Source organism: Zootermopsis nevadensis, unplaced genomic scaffold (genome assembly GCF_977971745.1).
Source record: "Zootermopsis nevadensis isolate Lab colony 2312 unplaced genomic scaffold, Znev_1.0 Znev_ptg000028l, whole genome shotgun sequence".
NCBI lineage: Eukaryota > Metazoa > Arthropoda > Insecta > Blattodea > Termopsidae > Zootermopsis > Zootermopsis nevadensis.
This window is the reverse complement of record NW_028259160.1, coordinates 12,832,932-12,853,392: the sequence shown is the minus strand read 5'-3', so window position 1 is coordinate 12,853,392 and position 20,461 is coordinate 12,832,932. Positions and strand designations below refer to the sequence as shown.

Genomic DNA, 20,461 nt, shown 5'->3' with positions numbered 1-20,461 from the left:
ATAGTCCCCGACATACATTGGGCTTTGATAGGAGGCTGTGTTTGGGACGCACTGAACATGGAGACGAAAACATAAAATTCCTGCCCTGTCCAGTATTTGAACACTGGTCGTCCTGCTGTTACATTTTCAAATCATATTTTATTATTAAATTAAGAATGTACATTTTGTAATTGAGTTTCGTGGTTTTCCTCAGGTCTTTCAAGCAAATGCCTTTACAGTACATTAAAATCATCGACGGAAGTCAGTGTAATCATACTCTTGCCATTAGACAGTATATAATCCCCCCCCAATAGTCGACTCAGCTTATTTAAATTGATTATAAACAGGAACGGATCTGTGCAGCTTTCATGTACTCGTATTTGACTTCTATGTGTACACATTTGCCAAATAAATAAATAAATAAAAGGTTAAGGTCATTTACGCATTTAAGTGATGATGCGCAGATACAGAATTCCGTTTTAAACGTATAAATTATATTTAATAGGCTATTCAGGAAATCCACAGTTGCCGAGCTGTAAGTTTGTTTGTCGTATTAACAAGTTTGTGCTGTAGTAACACAACCTTGTTCATGACGTTGGATAGAGGTCAGTGCATCTTCTCTCCTCCCGTCATAGTGTGCGTCCATAACGTGAACGGGGCCACGAGAGGTGGTCGAAAAAGAAACACCGGACAGAATAGATTATTTAAATAAGTACTGCACCGCAAGCAGAAAAATCTGTGAATTCAAAAGGAGGCTGTTTAGGTGACGCAGTCTATTTTCTTTAGCCCGTTGCAGCCCGAACCTCGTCCAAATAATATCTAAAAATTAATTATCTTCCGCTAAGGAAACGTAGCTTATCTACATTACAGATATTAAATGTTCAGTTGTATATAAGGAAATCGTACGAAAGCTATAAAGACATTGGACAAAATGCAGAGGTACTGAATGTTAAAGCAGGTGGTACAACTAAGCCTGTGTCTACGTGGATTTGAATGGAATTTGGTATTTGAGTTTTATTGAAATGTCATCGCATGCCAGTTTTAATTAAAATGGGACAACATATTCTTTATGTGCGCGTAAGTGACCTTGGTGAATCCTCAGCCAGACACTCTCTCCGATGCAAGAAACGTGGGGGAGTCCCCGTGATGTCGTTGCATCTTTCTCGTGTTGACCATGTTGTGTGCTTGGGTGTTTCAGATGGTAGCGGCCACATCGTTGTGACCATACTCGAGAAGAAGTAGTTAGGACGTGGGATGCTGTCAGACTTCGGATTGAGGTAAGTTATATTTATCATTAAACTTTAAAATAAAATACGTTATTGCTTCTTCCTTTATTTTACAGCGTTGTGTTAATATACTCGATGTGGCTTTGGTCGGGACTTGTGGTTTGAATTGATAGACACTATTTCGTATTTTGCTACAACTATCCTCACCTTGATCATCGCATTACAGTCTAACTATTTTGTGGAGGCCGGTAAGTTGTGACTAATCTTCTAGAAATTTAATCTACTCCACTCTTACCAGTATACCTTTTAAGTAGTGAATGTATTAATTTTCTGATATTGCAAGAGAGAAATTGTGTATCTAGTTTAAAATGACGCACCTAGTAATAACAAAAATATCTACTAAGTAAACAGAAGTGCAATGTTAATGCACAACCGAATTCATTACATGGTGGTAGGTGGTGCAGAAGTAATACCCTAGAGTGACTTAACAGTCTCACGGTAATTGATGTTTCCAAAATTAGCTATTCTGTCCGATATTTACGTCGGTGTTTGCTCTTTGGTTTTTGCCTGTGTCTAGCGCAGTACGAAGGCCACGAGGAAGTAGTCGAACTGTAATCTCTTAACGTGGACCCACTTATTCTGACTGGTAGGACAGGCGTCGTAGAGGGCACTTGTGCTTTTGTTATGACGTTACTTGGGCGGTGTCTTACTATAAAGTGATGGGTGGAATCATAAATACAAGATTTGTTACAGAAGGCGTTCATTCTTAAAGCACTTGCTATGTTTCATATAATCATTACAGATTAAAGGGTAATGGACTTTATATTTTGCGTATAAAGTTGGGTCATTTATAACTGTTTGTGTGTGTTTTAAGAGCTAAAGAAACTGATTATGTATTATTCTTATCAGTTGAAGTATTTGGTAGTAAAGGAACGTAGCTGATTCCATTTCATTTAAAAATCAATGCGGATAAGGTGGGTTGTTCTAGTATCACTCTTGGGGATTGGGAACGTGTCAGAGTAAAGGACTGCTTGTCAGAAGTAAACGTAGATGGCATTAAGCCGTGACGCTGACTTTTACGTCCTTCGCTATTCGTCATTCACCCTACCACATCTCAGTAGTTGATGGTGCTTAGTATCCGAACAACATATACCTCTATTATGAGTGAAATGAGAAATGCGTCCAATCTTAAGGGAAGGGACTGTTCGGAGACATAGGTAAAAATGGGAGGATAACATTAAAGTGGATCTGAAAGATATAAGGTGCAAGTTGTGGATTTGATTCGGCTGTCTTTGAGTCGAAGATGTCGATGTGGTCTTGTGAGCCGTTTCGGATTCCGTACAGGGCGATAAGTTTCTTGCCGGCTGAGCGAAAACCAGCTCCTGAAAAAAGGATTCTGCCACATGGAGCCCGGTGGAAATTGCCACCGTAACACTTGACACAAAGCACAAGGTCACCGCCGCCACGGCGAAGTTCAAAGTTGCAGTCGACAAGCCAAGCCGCAGGAAGGGAAGTGATGCGACGATATGACCCTGACAGTGAAGCTCTTGCAGGTCAAGGAGCTGGTGGCACTGGGATTCTCTCTTCGTCGCCTCCGCTTCATCATCCAGCTTCTGGAAGCCGAGATCAATAAAGCAGTTCCGTTGAACATGAATTGCCATTCCATTACATCTGCGCCCAGCCATAGGTCAATAAAACCTGCAGATTTATTTATCTTCCTTCAGCCTGCGTAGTACAACAGGGCTCAGAATTTCAAATATATATTTTTCTCACTGAAGTATTAGTAAGTTGAGACTCCTTTTCGGGTTTTATACGATGATTTGCCGTTATATAACACACAGAACTCAACTGATTGTTGACAAAATATATCGTTGCCCCTGGTTTATGTGATCTAAAGCTTGGATAGTGAGTGGTCCCTGGAAAAGTGGACCCTGAGACAGTGAACAAGCGTCTGCAGAATTCGCAGAAACGGTGTTGGCACGTCATTTTAATGTTTGCGGAAGCTGCCTGTCTGCTATTTATTACGCTCTTTTATGCTGCCTGATGGAAAATTTAGGCACCAGATGTTACACCAGTCAGAAGTGACCCTTTTTGCTTCAGAACTGCCTGTCCCGAATGAGAAGTCTTCTGCTGCATGTTTGAAGACGGCGTGTTGTTTTCAGACCGATACAAACCAGCATGTACGTATTGCGATGGGGTGAGACTGATCTGTGGAACTGGGCCGGTAACGGCAGCCCCCCCTCCAGATGGCACATGAGTGAATATGTTACAGCGGTGGAATGATGTTGACACTCGAAAACCGATGGACCCAAGCGCCAGTTTGTCCGCCTCAAATTCCACTGGGCACGAACCCGGATCCCTGCGGTGAGAAGCCGGCGAAACCATCCCTTCAATTGCGTACTCAATTTACGGTTCAACCGTTTCTCTTTTGCAATGTGTTTCCTTTCTGATTCATTGCAGTTTATGCTTCATACGCTTGTATGATAGCTGACTCCATCTAGTGGTCGGCTCTGTAACTTACAAATCTGAGGTCAAGGCCCCAAGTTCTCTGTGATACGTCACATGGCTGATGACTCAAGGCCAGTTCCATGTTATGTTGACTTTGTGACTTTCTATACCGGAAAACAACTTCACGTTAGATAGGATGAATCATTAAATAGATTTACTACCTTTCTGTGAACATTGTTTACCGACGCCGACCAATAGGAGAGCCAAAGTGCTGAAAGACCGAAGATAAAAGAAAAAGACAAGTTGAAGAAGTCTTCTCTTACGCAAGTACAAATATGCACGGTCATAACTAAGTTATTGACTAGGTCGTTAATCAGCAGTTAATTTTTTGGTGGTTTTGTCAGAATGGGTTATAGTTTTTTTAGGTCTAGAAAGGTGGCATTCGCCCCATTTTGATCCGAGCACGTGATATGTCACCATAATGCTTTATTTTATTTATAGATTTCAAATTTTTGGGAAGCAATAAAGTACAATTTATTATACTCACATCTTAGGTACTCTGGGACGCTGCCAGTTGGCAAGATGCATGTAACATTAGTGTGAAGATGCATAATTTTGGTGTCAGCCTGCAATATAAAATATAAGCTTTCTGGTAATTCTTATATGGTTAACGGGGATATACTCGTATAGTATATAATTAAAATAATCATAATAATTTCTGCAATTTGTAGAAAATCCAGAGCGAATAATGGATGTTTTGATTAGTAAACAGTACAAGGGCTTTGGTAATGTACTTTTTTGCTAGAGTCGTCGTCTTGCACTTGGGGGAGGGTCACAAATTAGAAATATCGAAGCGAGACAAATAAATGGTATATATTTATATAGTAACACAATACCTGTTGCGGATGGTTGATTAAACAGAATGGTAGGTTCAAAATATTCGTGACATCAGAGTGAACAATATAACTGCATGTTCTCGTTACTGTGCATCAAAACTGAAAAGAATGCGGATTTAGATATTTATGTACGGTATGTTTTACTCATCCATTTTTAAAAGTTGATTAGGGGTACCAGTCACAGAGCTATCACCATTTGTATTCTACCTGTTTTACGTTGAACGAAATGGCGAAATTCAGATTTAGTCATGGCACGATTTAACTTGTATTGGCATTGAAATTAAACAGTCTTCGAGTTGCCCAACTTTACCAGTAGTCACGATTTGTTCATCAAGTCAGCAGAAAGTGGTGCTTGAACGGCCACAGTCAACCAGACTTTTTTCCTTCTTCCACCTGAAGGTTAATTGGTATGTTAAAACACCATAATCTTTTGTTTGGCTGGAAATAGAGACGTATAATATACAATAGGAGTAAATAAAGATAAGTGATGATTCACAGGATTGTTTCCAACTGTGTCATTGAATAAAGAACGATGCTACTGAAGATTTGCAGTTCGATAGGTGTTTCTAAGTCCAGATTTTCATTCAAGCATGAATGTTAGCCCTAAGTAAGTACAGAACACTGAACCAACTCCATGGAGCGGAGTTCTTGAAAAACTCGTAGACGCTTGTGTGTTAAGGAAATGTCTCGCCTTTTATTGGGCGTGGTGCAATTTTCAAGAACCCAAATTAGGCATCGTGGTTTGGTATATTCTTTTTCTTTCTGCAAAGAAAAGTGGGTCTCTACCCCCTATGCTTGTGGGTTTGAATGTCTTCTGAGTTGTTGCGCCCTGATGATGGAGGCAGCAAGGACCTCTGAAACGTCGGTAAACTTCTGCCAGACTACAAAAACCCAGAAGACACCCATCTTCAAATTTACTGCCGTGAGAACCTCAAATCCTACAGCGGGTTAAAACTGCTTTCATAGAGGTGTTTATTTCGTGATCCACATGCCGTCAGGGATTTGTAAGTAGTACGCGTAATAATAAAATTTGGGGTTATGGGCCACCCAACGAATGTGTAGGATAAGAAATCGACATTTTGGTGCTCGCATGGCAACAGAATTGTAGGTTTGATATATGCCGAGCGACAGGCGGAACTCTTACACGCCTGAATTAAGTAAAGGAATGCGCTGATTTAAGTAAGTCGCAATTTGTCTTGTCGTTCTGTTACCGCATTATGAAAGCATTACAATTTGAAACAGTCTACTGGCGTTCACTTGTGGCAGTCTTAAACGCTGTATTTGTTAGGCTTGCATAGTGCGGCGACCTTGGTGTACGTCACGACATTGGACAACTCATTTCACACATTCCAAGCGTCGTTAAACCATGCAAACCAGAAGCTTAGAGGCCAAAGAGAGATAAAAATGTGACGTCGACCTTGAGAAAATAAACTTCATTGGTTGATTTGAGGAGAAGGCAATGCTAAAATGTTAATAGTTTCGTGAAACGGTAACACTGCAGTAATGTGTTGTAGAGTTGACGACCTTAAGGTTCAGAAAACTTTGATTTTCTGGACCTGACAGTTTCGTACTCAGATTTTCTTTCCTGTGACAAACCGCTCGTTAAGAGGTGTGGCGGAATTTTGGAACTATTGTATCAAATTATGGAACACCAGATTCTTAACATTATTTCCCAAGTAACACCAAGAACAACACTCAGACCTGTTCCTGACCATGCAACACCCACATACGGGTTCTAGGGGTCTTCCGCTGAGGACAGATAACGCTTTGTCCACAAAAGGAGTTAGGCAGTCGTATTAGGCATAGAACAGTCAGAAAAATGTCTTTTTGCAAACATTTTCTTTCGTCTCAAACTGCAAAATGAAATATAATAAAGCATAATAACGGTGGTTTCGTTTGTTACTGAATTGCAGAAGAAAGAACAAAGGTGCCCGTGCTGCACTCATGACGTCACGTCGAAATCTGCAGGTCAGACAGTGCGATTCAGGACTTTCTCTTTAATTCGTTTAATACCGTGGCTAATATTGTTAGTCTTGCAGGAAACAGGTTATGCCCGTCTTCCTTAAATTGCTTGTTTATGAGATTCCGTAACGAGGTGCATTAATCTACATTTTTAATAGAAACTCTTGTAGACTAGTTTATAGCACATTTATATGAGATTTAATTAACTGCGAAGAGTCCATAAGAAGTTCACAGTCGCTCAGCTAGTCATGGAGTTACACGTCTTTTATGGAAACAATGTTTAATGTCGTGTATGCGATGGACAGTGTCCTGCAAATGTTTGATCCAGTTTACACTTTTACACCCGCGCTGTTTCTTTAACGTGTATTTTGCACGGATATCCCACCTTTCACGGATGCATTTAGACCGACATGTTTAGGTTTATCTCGGAAGTCATTTTCGACGTCATTTGGACAGCGGTTTGGTTCAACAAGCCATTACATGCCACACCACTATAGTGCTTTGTTCCTAAATAAACATTACGTTGCGTTTTCAGCTACAGGAACAGTGGAAGTTGAAGTGGTAGCTCCACAGCCCACATAACATCAATTAGGCCCCACTACAAACCAGAAATACTGAGTGGAAAGTTGCGTCAGGCAACTACCCTCGAGTCTGACTCTCACAGAATGACAAGCGAGTAATGCATACAAAATATGCCAGAGGAAAGATACCACTTGGTAGACCAAGTCGTTAATGGGAGGGTGGGTCTTACGAAAATAGGGCGTGAGGTTGTAGAATGGGTTTATCAGACTCTGGTTGGAATTCATCGCCCTGATCAGTCATTACACTGGCCATGATGAGAAAACTAGATTCGACCCGAGGGTACGCTAAGGTTGTCTGTGCCTGGAACATGAATGGATTATAAAATACATTCTTAGGTTTATAACTTTAGCTGTGACTTTTTAGAACGTGTTTTAGATGCCAGAGAGAGATGAAAATCAAGGCCGTAACATGGACATAACTAACACAATTTATAGCATATTCATGTACGTAGTTCACGCCTGCCAAAACACGCAAATGCTTCCGGACCAATTTTATTCCCTTGCCTTTACGTAAGAGATGAGGAAAACGAGTACAATACTAAAATTAAATTATGTATCATAAAACTAACTGTATGGAGCGGAGTCCTTGAACGCCAATAGCCGCTCAGCTAGTCACAAAATTCTCGTGTTGATGGAAACTGAACGTTTATCTTAACTGTGTTCACAACTTCTGGACGCTATCCTGAGTCAGCTGAATCAAGTTCATACTTTCAGTCTTGTTTCTGGAAGATCAATTTTAATGTTATCGTATCCCAAGTAGTTTTCAGGTTTCTCGACTAAAATTTTGGATTCTGTTGTTATGCTTTCCGTGCGTGCTACGTCCCCTACCCATCTCATCCTTTTTTTTTTTTGATCATTCTGTATTTGGCGAAGAGTGCAAATTATGAAGCTTTTCATTATGTGGTTTTTCCTACTCTCTCTTAGGTCCATCTGTTCTCGTCAGCAACCTTTCTCAGTACTATTTAACAACTTTAACAGAAACAAACAAAAAGATGGACTGCAGTGCAATCAAATCGCTTGTGTATCTTTTTGCACTGGGATCATATTCCAGGGAGGGGCAGAAGACATCTTTGAATGTTCTGTACTTATGTTAAATTATCTCCTGCTAATCTATGCTAGGGCCGTGCAAAGTAGCTTTTATTTCCAGTGTATTACATGAGAACGCCACCGAGGCTCGCTGAGCGTGTTGAAAAGCTTTTGGCTCTCAAAAAACTCAAGAAATTAAGAGCATGCATGTGATCATTTGGATATGCAACCAGTTAAAATCGTTTCCAAGGAGAGGCATTGTAATACGTGTGCCTATAATTTATCGCTTTTACTGGTAACAAAGCATTGTTCTGCATTGTGGCTTTCAGGCCATTAGCAGTGTCGATCTGTGGAGGCCAACAACATTTCACGCATAACTTCGATGACTGATTCTTAACACCCTGACTAACAAGACTGCAGAGAACAAAGAACATCCCCGTCTATCGGTTACTTGAACCATGTTCGCTTTTCCATCTATACCCTGCAGGTGATCGTACTGGTGCAGGAACACCTGCGTATAACGGAAACCCAGGGTTCCGTTCACTTCCGTTCAGTAGAGGTTTCCTTTTTATACAGGTTCTTTATTTCTGAATACAGAATACTGAACCACGCAACACTACGTATTTGTGTTCTTCCATATCTCGAATCAGAAGTCCACGCAGTTGTGGAACGTTAAATGAGTCCATGTGTCTAAGCACCATGGCATGAATTCGTTAGGGAACGTGGAAGGAAAGCACCACGCATTTATAGCCTTGGCTTTAGACAGTGGTGAATGATCAGTTTTCGCGCTTGTCATATTTTTTTAAACCTCGATCAAAGGGAATGTAGAAATCTTCGTAACAACTCTCCAAAGCATTCGGGTTTTTCCTTCGCCAGCTATCCGAAGTGAAAACACTGACGTATTATCGTGTAACAGGTTTTATTACATAAATTTACAAAATAAGTGTAAATGTTCTCTTCACGAGTTAGCCAGCTAGGATTGTGCACTGTCACCTGATTCAGACGTGGGCAGCACAAATCAAGCCACGAAGAGACGTCTCCTTCAAACTGTGATTAAGACTATTTCTTTATATTCATATTTAATTCCGGTAAGTGGGGTAATCGAATATGAAAAAATATTTATCAAACGTTTTGATATTTGGTTAACCCGACGTTATGACAGTGAATAGGAAGTGACCGGGATGACGGTCTTGGTCTATTAATCCTGCAATATCCTGCACTGATATGAAAATCGCTGTATGCCTCAAGTGTTGGCCGACGTCTCAAGCTGGTATCTCCCGAACGCGATTCTGTTACGTCAGAAATTTAGGGAAGTAAAGTGTTTTGTCGCACTTCTGAAAAGAGATTAAATTAGACCGTGCCACATATTACTCGCATTTGAATGTTTTTGTTTCACAATATACTTTTCATGTGATTTGGCAACGCGGCTTTGGTCTGTCGGCTCCTCATCTCTCTTATAGTCAAGGTCAGTGAAAAATGTGGTCTTAGAGGTCGCAAGGTGTAAAGGGTGGGTGGCTTGTCGTGTGACGTCATTTTGTCGGTCCAGATCCAGCCAGTAACAAAGGTTCATAACGCCACAGATGTATGGGTTATTGTAACAAAGGATCCTCCTTGTCCCGAAATAAGATGACCCTTTTGATGCTGTTTCTCCACCTTGTGTTGGATGGTGACGTATAAAATTGTATTCTTGGTTAGAGGTGAGTATAATCATCCGACCACGTCCAGTTTGACGCTACATGATCTCTATAGTTGATAACAGCGTAGTAAAATTAGTGAACACGCTTAAGTAAGTTGAGAGTGTCTGCGAAGTCCGGGAAGTGATTAGGCCTATTAATTTATTGAAACGTGACTGTAATTCTTACCTTTCCCCCAACTCCCTCAAACAAAAATGAAGCCAGAAAGTCTTAATGGCGTAAGCTAATTTTACTGTAGGTAGAAGGCCACAACAGTTTGATATTACTACACGGAATGCAATCAGTAGTCGTGAAAAACGTTACGTACGCTTATCTCCTGTGCTATTTTAAGATCGATAAACTTTTGAATTTATCTTCCACAAATTCTGTTTACCGAAGTTAGATATGGATCAGGCTAAGCTCCAATTGTCGCGAATGTTAGTTGTTCAAGACCAGTAGAACGTACATCTTATGCTTTTAAATTCAATGGCTTTAGTGAGAGCACTAAGCAGAATGTTCTTTTACCAGTGGCGGAATATAAACTTCAATTTTTGTTGTTGCTAAACGAAGGGTACAGCCTAAGATAACGCGTACCGACATGTGACACATGTACGTAAAGCAGCAGACGAGATGAGAATCACAATTATTTTTTGACGTAAATACGTGTATATTTTAGGGTCAGTGTCATTCCGCAAAAAAGTGTGGCGAAAATGTGTAAGATGATTACCTAGGAAACTTCGTCTGTTTATCAACAAATCGACAATAATGGTTACCTAAGACACACCTATTTACTCGGCATTTTTGTTACCTAGGAAACGTCATCTGTTTACTCGGCATTGTTGTTACCTATAAAACATTTCATTACAGTACATTTTATTACATTACATTACATTCAGCTACCACAGACCCATCTTAAGCGTAACTAATTCAAGTTAAATAAGCAATGTCTTAATCAAACTTATCTCAATTGTAAAGCATGTATAAAGGAAATATTTAGAATAAAGCCAATATATAAACTTCCTTTCCGTATAGACGTATTTACGTCAAATTCTCCGGAACCGTGGTTCCACTGACAACTTTTTCAAATCCTTAAGAGCGAAGGAACTAGATGGGTTTGTACTAACTAATAATAAATTAACAAATACTTTCGTGGGCCGCTAGTTGGACCACGCTGGCGTAAGGAATTGATGTAAAATATAATCATATTATTAAAACAAGCGTCGAAAGTTTGAGGGCATGCTGAACTCCCTTACCTCCAGTTTAAACAATTTCTCCACAGTTATTTTTATCATTGGGTACTGATTATGGCGTAGAAGAATGTTTATTGGATACTGATAGCTTTCCATAACGTTTCCCACCTCCACATTTTTTATATTAGTGGAGCCGGTTGAATTGTGCGTGTGGTCAGTTCTGTTCTGACTTTAGGTGATTTTTGGAATTGAAGGGCTGCCGTCGTTCCTTGCGTGCGATGTGTTTTAGGGCGACAATTCTTTGTCATGGGCTCCGTCATTTGAGGTTGTCTGTTGGGAGAATGGCGCTCACTGAAAGTCGTGCACCTCTGATTATAGACACTCCTGACGAGAGCTGTGTAATGCAGTTAAAGAATTCGTCGAGGACAAATTCTTCTGTGAACACTGTGATCTAGAAATAGTACTTTGCCGGCTCAGTATAGGGTACAGGATTCACGTTGGATGTTGGCCCAAGTGCATGTCTTCGAGCGACAGTCTCATTGGGTACCTGTCCTGTGAACAGCTTGCAGGTGTGGATTGCATCTAGCAGGTTCTGCTGCGATACTCTCTTTTTTCTGTGCATTGCACATACGTCATGATCTTTAGAAGGATTTCGAATGCAGGTTTTATTGGAAAGAAGTGGTTGTTGCCTTCAGCAGTAAACCAAGCTGGGAGGTCAATCTAACAAGGGTTGTCCAACTTTGCTAAATGCTGATTGGTCACAGTCAGTTATTGATGTTTTGGGCGGTATGCTTGCGTATCTAAAGAAATGCGTGGATTGTACCTTAAAATGAGCTGCTACCACTTCCTTCCTCGCAACGACAGCATTCAAGATCATTATGTCGGAAAATATAAACGAGGGAAAGTTGTTGCATTTCATGTGTTTACAACCTCAGGTGTTTGAATTTATTATCTAGGACGATCTGTTTCGACGCTACTCTATAACATTACTAACATTACTAGTTTGCCATGGCGGAAACCTTAGGTGAAACTTTACTAGCAGCTGAGTGAGATTTCAGGTTCTCACGGCAGCAAGTGTGAATTTTGTGTCGTGTAGACTGGCAGAAGTTTGCCGACGTTTCAGGGGCGCTTGCTGCCTTATAAGGAGCTCGTACGCCCCGAGTAATAAGGAACATTGGACTTTAAGAAACATTCCTAATATAATCCGTAGATAGCCTGTCTATCACATAGGTCTGATTAGCAGGCACTATCTTTCTTTAACACCTGTCGCTCAAATGTTGATATCAGCATCAGTCACAAGCAGTGGGATGCGATCTGATACGTTCAGTTCATATATCGTAAGTAAGATAAGACTACCAGTTTGTGAACTCAACAGCATTCGGAACTTTTGCTTCGTTCTCTGTGTCGACTGACGTAGGCTACAGTAAGTACCATCTTGCCACTCACGAACTGCCGACGCGGAAGAATTTTATTTTACAAAAACGAAAAACAAACCAAAACAACAGTTGTGTAAAAACCCAGAGGTGTCGTTAAATTGTAAAAAAAAAGGAATCATACAAAAATTGAAGGCATTTGTTATTTGACGAATTTTTCAGGAAATACGTTCTTAAATGGAGTAGGCTCCGGCATTTAAATGTCCAACTTCCAAACCGGAGGAGCCCCCCCCCCCCCCCGGAATGGTGTCTTCAGAAACCTTCCCTAACCTAACATAACCTTGTAGTCCTTAGTTGTTGGTGCAGATGTGCTGTTAACTTGGATCCAAATTTTTTTTCGTAAAACTCAAGAAATGACAACTTTTGCTGGCATCCATATTGAAATGCTGTTGTAATCATTAAAACGTTAAATGTCTTATTGCGTTACAGTACTTTGTTGCAAATAATGCCATTAAACTTTAATTATCTTGGGAAGTTACGAAACCAATTCTTGTCTATCCTGCGTTTTCATAACTCACTCTTTGCCTCGATTTTTGTAAAACAAACGATAAATAAAGACGTGACATCACGCGTGTTTTGATAAACTTGATCCCTGGCTGTTATTGTTCCCGCAAGGAGAAGCTGTCAGTGGGCGGTCGCTAACGGGGCCGCTGTCCACCTCCAATATGATACATGAGCACATATGAAGCAGCGGTGGAATGATATTGACAGGGATAAGCCTAAGAACTCGGAGTAAAACCTGTCCCAGTGCCATTTCGTCAACGACAAATTCCACTGGACACTTGGGCACGAACTCGGGTAGTTACAAGGCCAAAGCTGGTCGTTTATTAACCAGGCTTCGTGACCAGACGTCTAGGAGGAAAGAAGTGCCGTGATTTTCATTTTAAATTTTTTCACGCAACTTCTTTGGTGAAAAGAACAATTACAAGCTCCGATGTCCTTGCTCTGATTCAACCTACAGGCTTTTTTTCATTAAAATAACGGAGTTGTGTCTAAGTATTTATGTACGCGTGGTGGGAATAAACAAGGTATGTTCATACGCGTTCCCTCTTTTTTACGAGCCGATGTGACGTAGAGCGTGGTTCTCTTCTACCGATTCCCAGTTGCAGTTGAACCACACTCTCAGCAAGCTACCATCTGGTCTTGAGCCGCAGTATGGCCAGGCCTCAGCACTGTTACCAACCATACAAAGAAAATATCCTCACATTGCTGATGCTTTTGTAATCTTTCTTATAAATGACTTTCTGAAGGGCGCCACACAGTGAAGGCACACAACGTATGTGGATGTTAAGCTTCGTACAGTCTACACTTTGGTTTTTTGATATGCGTCGGTCGTTTTGCTCGTCGAGAAAGAGTTTGTGAAATCTGTCGGAAAGGATGGTTGGTGAAGTCGATCTGGATGTCAAGGAGAAGAGAGGTAGATGTCATCTCTTTCTGGAAGTATAGCCCAGTAAATCCTAGCCAATTAGTCACACTTTTGACCGAGTGCAGTGCTCTGTGGCCTGATGTTAAGTAACATTATGTAGTTATAGGTCTTTAAAACGGTTAGATAGAGCAATGAATCTCCAGCAATGATTCACTTGTGTCAGAAGTTCTAAAACAAATTTTCGAACGTACGAAGTGCACGAACTGCGTCACTGTTTACAGTTTCAGATAGACGTCGATTCTTGTGCTGGTCTTCCCCTCTTAGTTCGGTAATAAACGAGTTTGGCGTAAGAGTACGTTACTTTAGTGATGGAGTAAACTTTGTTTGAACCGGTAGTAGGTTAGAAAGCAAGGCAACGCAAGGCAGGCAGGCAACGTTGCCCAACGAGTGAGCGGGCTCGCTGCCTGGACGCCACGCAACCTTCACAAGGTGACAGGCGAGCCGCAAGACTAGCCGAGCAAGCCTCGAGCATTTCAAATCCATTTTAGCAGCTTGAATTTCGCGTTTCCGTGTTATACTTTTCATCAGTGGAACTCATATTTGTTTCTTCGACGCTTGTGTTGTCGGAATCCTTGTTCATGACAGTGTTTTAACTAACTTCGCCAAAATTAATTTACGTTTAATCTGTGTATTCGTTATTGCCTTTCTAATGGTGCCGCGAAATTTTTGTATCTCGCCAATATTTGTTGGTTTTTCGCGTGTTCGTGTACTGCAGGTGACGTAGACGTAGTCCTGGTCGGGCAAGTACAGGAAACCAGTCGCATTCGACGATTTAAGTTCATGACAGTGACTCACGAGGATTAAATCAAAGTGTTGTTCGTCATGACTTGTGTGCGACCAGTGGATTTCGGAATGCTGGGACGAGTTGGTTCTGATATATGTATCTGTGATTCAGCGTGTGAATTCATTTGAATAACGAGGTTCAGTTTTAGGATTAGTTTAAGTGTTGGTAATTGTGATTCGTTTAATAAACGTGTGAAAGAACACAAGTAGTTCTTCATCTTAACATGCGTGACACTTCAGGTGAGTAACACGGATTGGAATCATTGAAACAGTCTGGTCGAGAAGCTATATGTCTAGACTAATTCATGAACAGGCCCATCCACCTCTTGGCCGGCATAATTCTAGGTCCTACTGAAACCAATTTGTTGTTACAGTTTTGCTGTGGTGATTTCACAAGTTAACAATGTGCCGGGGTAATTCAGTCAGTTTTGTCCCTAGGCTAAGGACATGACGAGCGGGTGGGTAGTGGCAGGAATTTATCTTAGCCCCCTCGGTTAGATCGACCCTGGGGTACCGGGGCCTGAATTCGATAATTCATTTCCATGTAGCAAAGAGGTTAAGAATGCCCATTACATATTCACTGTGAGGTGCTTAATTAAGCACAGGAACAATGACAACTTCGCAGATTCATGAGGATATTCACGTAATGTTCTACTGTTATCATGAAATCTTTCTGTCCCAGACATATCAGGTTATTTGTACGGTCGGTTTAATTATTTGACATTAGCTAGCAATGTAAGTTGCAGTGTTCGTGATAGGTTACTTAGTCTTCTGTCTTATGACGTTTTCTGTACGGCCGGAACACGAACAATGGTACATGTTTTAACAGCAGTACGGATCGCGACCATTTCGCCGGGTTTTTACAGTTATTAGCGTTTATTTTAGTTATTTTTTATTTCTATTAAACTTATTAACGTTGTGAAACCGAATCTCATGTTCAGTTGATTAATGCTGTTTAGGGAAATAATCGCTGTGTTTACCCGAGAATGACATGACGCTGTGGGTCAAATGCAGAGTTACTGATTGTTAAAGCAGATGATATGTGTAGTTTTAAAGGTATAATACTAGTGAATTTTATAGTTGTTTCGTTTGGTATGACTGTATTGATATTATATTTGTGGAAGTGGGTATTTTCTCAGAGTCTGCAGGAAAGGGTCATGTTGAACAATGCTTGGGTATCTAATGTGCGAACCCTCCGTGCCGCTCTGCGTTGGGGACACGTAATTTGCCATGATTATAGAACATCATTTCCACCTCCCACCCGTGTATTGAGTTTATTTTACGCACTGCGAGGTACTGAGTGTATTTATTTTACTGCTTTAAGTCAGATATACATTTGACTGTTCGCGTTGATAAATACATAACTACCACGCTCCTAATTGGTATGGTGGTAGCACAGTGATCCTAAGCAAATTGACCGTCTACACGCCCAAAGACTGAATTTTGTTTCTTGGCGGTGGCAGAGATTTTTATCTGCACCAACACCCACTAAAACCAGACATCCTGGGGATACCGAAGGCTCTTTTCTCACTATTAAGGATAAAGTGACCGGATTATGGAGCAAATCGCCAGACCCATCTTGTGTGCCTAAGTGTGAACTTCATCTTACCTCGTCTCTCCTTCATGGCACATGGCAGTGTTTGCAGTCACGGACAACTCTGTGTTTGTATGTCTTCTTCACTCCTAAGCATGGTCGGAAACACCTTATGGGCCCATACGTGGCTGGGTTGGTATTCGCTACGGAGGTATTCTTAATGGGGGTCCGCAGTGGCCGCGCGGTCTGAGGCGTGGGCCATCTACCGCTTGGTCGCTGGGACCGTGGGTTCGAATCCCACTCAAGCCATGGATGTTTTTCTGTGTTGTGCTGTCCAGTGTACAGGTAGATGCCTTGCGACGGGCCGATCCCTCATCCAAGGAGTCCTACCGAATGTCTATAGATCAAGCCAACGAAAGTTGGGACCCGCAGTGCTCAGACACTTGAAGAACGGGTCGTTCCCAGTATCCCAGGTTTCATAATGCATGACCTATGATGGGATTTGTGACATAATGATCTCTTATCACATCACTTCAACAGCGACTTACGTGATGTGGCATTTTGAACGTCTTTGGAATGCAAATGTACTTTAAAGAGTACGTTTTCTCAGTTTTTACTGTATTATTGTTGAAATACTGTAAATGCTCTGGCGCTCTATACAATAAAGGCATAAAAGTTACTAGCTAACGTACAGTTCATTTTCCTCTATTCTGGAGATGGAAACATCCAGCCTTCCAGAAAGTATTTTTATCCAGACATTTTACGGCGTCCTGGGAAGCTCGTCTTGTTGGTCATGACCTGTGAGATGTGACACTTTCCGGATTATGTTTATGATGTAGTGATATTTTGGATGTTGGTCTTCTGATTTATGACGCCGTGTGTTCTTGTATGTAGTTATCTTCTAGATAGGCTCTACAACCCAAATAAACCCCGCTTGAGAACCTTATGTATCATGTGATATGTTTGCATCATCTCGTGCTCTGCACTCCAGGCGGGCTCATTTCTCCATTGGTAGCGAAATTAAAGGATAAGAATGAAAGAAGAAAGGGCTAAAAGCATCGGACGAAACCACTCGTAATCCGGGCATTGACGAAGTTAAATTAGAATGAAATAAATTATGTAATTGCGTCTGCATTTTGGTCCCTCCCCCTTTGTGTGTATCTGGCCTTCTGCCAGCTGGAAGAGCCCTGCAGGATACGGTACTGGTTCCGCATAAAGTAAGCTTTTACTCCATCAACTTTCATGGTTTTCCAAGAATTGGTGGCTCCCCGTTCATATTCTTTGATTTCCTTGTTTGTTTGTAGCCTGTGAATGTCAATGAACAGGTGTAAAACGTGAATGCATACACATCGTGTGAAGTAATCCAGTTTGCATGCAAATGAATCGTGTCGGATTACGAAAACATCGTCACGTAACGATCGTACGTTTAGACGTCACATTTAAGCAGGTCTTAAACGTACTCTTGCCGTGTTGATAATGAGGGTTGGAACTCCTTTGAGGAATAGTGTTCGTATCTGCGAATAACAAAATTCATTTTCCTTAACAAGCTAGGAATACGTGTATAGATTCGCCTGATTTGCATCTGGGTGTCTCAACTCAACGGATGCTGTGTGTTTTATCAATAAATAAAAGTTTCTGACTCTATACCTTATTCCGCAAAATTTCTTGTCATTGGGAAAGTTTTCCTCGCTTCAGTCGTCACATTCCTTCAGATGGTTTTTAAGCGATACGAATTTAGATCCTTTCAAGATCAGAAGTTTCCATTTCGAGAAAACTTACACACAGCCAAATCACGAAATTTCGATCAATGTTTGTCTGTCAGGCAGAACTGTTCTTATGAAAAGTGCAGCATCGGGAACTTTCATACGTAAAAGTTAACTCTCGTTAGACGCAGGATCCGCGTAAAACGGGGAACATACTCATGGATTTTCTGGGTGATGCACCATGAGAGGCCTTAATTTGTAGTCTCCAGAGTCAGTGAAACTGAGTGCCTAGGTCATGGGCCTGCGCGGCAGCTTCTACCGTGGCCGCGGATAAGATATTGATCCTTTTCATGATACTGAAATGAAATTTCTGTCATGCGAATACACAGAAAGTGAAATCGCGTTCAAAGAGTTGCCTGTTCTCGATAGCGACCTGTTCAGAGTCTGGCTATGTAAGCGAAAGTTAGTGTGGAAGAGAAGATCTTACTGTATCGTTTAAACGACGTTTTATCCTCTCATAACATACAAATTACGTATTTGTTAAATTCCTCTCAGTACCAACATCATAAAAAATAAAATTCGATTAAATCTGATCCACTTGGTCTGCACTAAAGCGTTCAGGGGAATTTAGTTTCTGTTCGTATCGTGCCTCTACTTTATAATGAAATTGAAATTTGTCTTTAGTCTACAAAATTTATCGCAAACGCCTATTATACAAAAAAAGTAAATTCATATCTCTTTTTTATATTTTATGTGAGGAATAAGACAATTCCTGCTTGATGTATTGTAGATAGTCTTTGCTAAGAATTGAATTTATTGAATTTTTAGGTCATTCTCAGTCATTACTAATGAATTCCGCTAGTCTGTTAAAACAGGCCACGACCACTTTCTTCCGAGTCATTCTCTCTCACTTCAAGATCATCTGTATATCCATTTCTGTTCTATATGAACTTTGGAGTAAAATGGCTGTATTAAATGATCTCAGAGTAGGCCTGAATCAACAGTGGATTTTTATCAGCAACTCAGTAAAGAGAGAACAATGGAGAAAAATAGATACGCCATTTTATCCCCCCTCTTCAGATCGTTTTTAGATAGTCCGTACATCTGCGAGTCTGTGTGATTCGCGATGCCTTCAGATTGAAATCACACTGTCTTTCGACTATCAGAAACTTCGCTGCTTGAAGCAGGAAAAAAAAATGCAATATCTCGAGTCGGAGAGGCAGGCTATGAAGTTAACTTTCCAACGAGCGGCAGGAAATGCCAAAACGCAGGTCGACCGCATACACCTGCATTCCTGTGGGCAATTTTACTCTGGGAACGGATGGCTCATGTCCGTGCTGAAGTGGAATGTACTTATTATCATTAAGCCTTCGTATGAGGAATTCCTATGGAATATTTGTGGTCAATATAGTAGTTAAATATAATTTTTCGTGGTGTAGTGCAAGGTGGCTTGTTTTTGCATGTGATGTCATTATTTAATGTGAATTTGTCAGATATTTATTCAGTCGTCTGTACAATGAGTAAGTGATGGTCGTAGGCAACGCGAACCCGGTAGACGCAAATGAGGGAAGGTTTGTCCTGTTACATCAGCTGTTGTCTTTTGTGCTATCATCGTCGCTTTTGAGGTAAAGTGTGAACTGGAATTGTTTCGTTTACTTTCCCTCGTTCTTGAAGGCAGGACATGACCGTATCCTACCTTTTTTCACATTCCCTTCGTTTATCGTTCGACATAGGTCTACAGCCTACGAAACTCACCGGATTTCGTTGGATAATGACAGGCAAAAAGGATACTGTGTAGCCACTCGTAAAAAAAATTCCTCCACAGAATTGCTAGAAAGTTGTTTTTCTTGGGGGTGTGTGTTTTTTTAACAGGTAGTACAGTGACGGTAATTGTACTTTCTACTTTTGTGTGGTAAATATGGAAAGCTGGCTCGTCTTTCGTAATGAAAGGGCGTTCAAAGAGAGAACTGGAAATGTTACCAACATAGTGAATTTTCCTCCGCATGTGAAATCTTTGTACGTACCTGCAAATTTCCCGTATCCCGTTCTGAGCCCAGAAGAGGCAGTATTTTCTTCTGTCTAGTTTGACATGTAATTATGCCAACTTCGTTATAAAATAACTAATTCCGAACCTCGCCGTTGGGCGCGATTCTGGGCCAAATCGATCATTTTCTTATCATTTACAAAGTATTTCCATATATCGATTCTATTCATATTCGATAATACTTCACCACCAAAATTAATTATGCATTTCTTTTCCTTTTTCTATACGTGTCCAGTCCATCACAGCCTCATAATGACACTGCTGAAACATTTCTGTTAGTATACCAGATCGGCACAAATAAATCGTGAACCTATTATTATTATATTTGTACCATAGTTATTGACTGTTGTTTTGTGCCTGACTGTAATTGGCCTTGTTTGACTGTTGCCATGCACACTAATAAATGAATTGAATTATTATGTCGTCCATACCACCGCCATCATTGTCGTTAACATCTTTCGGTTTCAGGAATTTATAGGCTCTTTGGTCTGTTTCGATTCGGAATTAATTCTGAGTCAAAGAATCTTTCAGATTCTGACCTTTACGTAAACCACGTA

At 40.8% G+C, this 20,461-nt stretch overlaps 1 protein-coding gene across 4 annotated transcripts in view; it reads left to right on the top strand.

Annotated features, from left to right (window-relative positions):
• Hr39 (Nuclear hormone receptor FTZ-F1 beta) overlaps positions 1-20,461 on the top strand; it is a 76,006-nt gene that overhangs the window by 20,977 nt on the left and 34,568 nt on the right. For 3 of the 4 annotated variants that reach the window (XM_022070137.2, XM_087357479.1, XM_022070138.2), the window contains exon 2: positions 1,178-1,256. The gene's annotated coding sequence lies outside the window, so the exon portion shown is untranslated. Of the gene's footprint in view, positions 1-1,177; positions 1,257-14,252; positions 14,864-20,461 lie in introns of those variants that run through there. The other variant, XM_022070139.2, reaches the window with a different exon arrangement.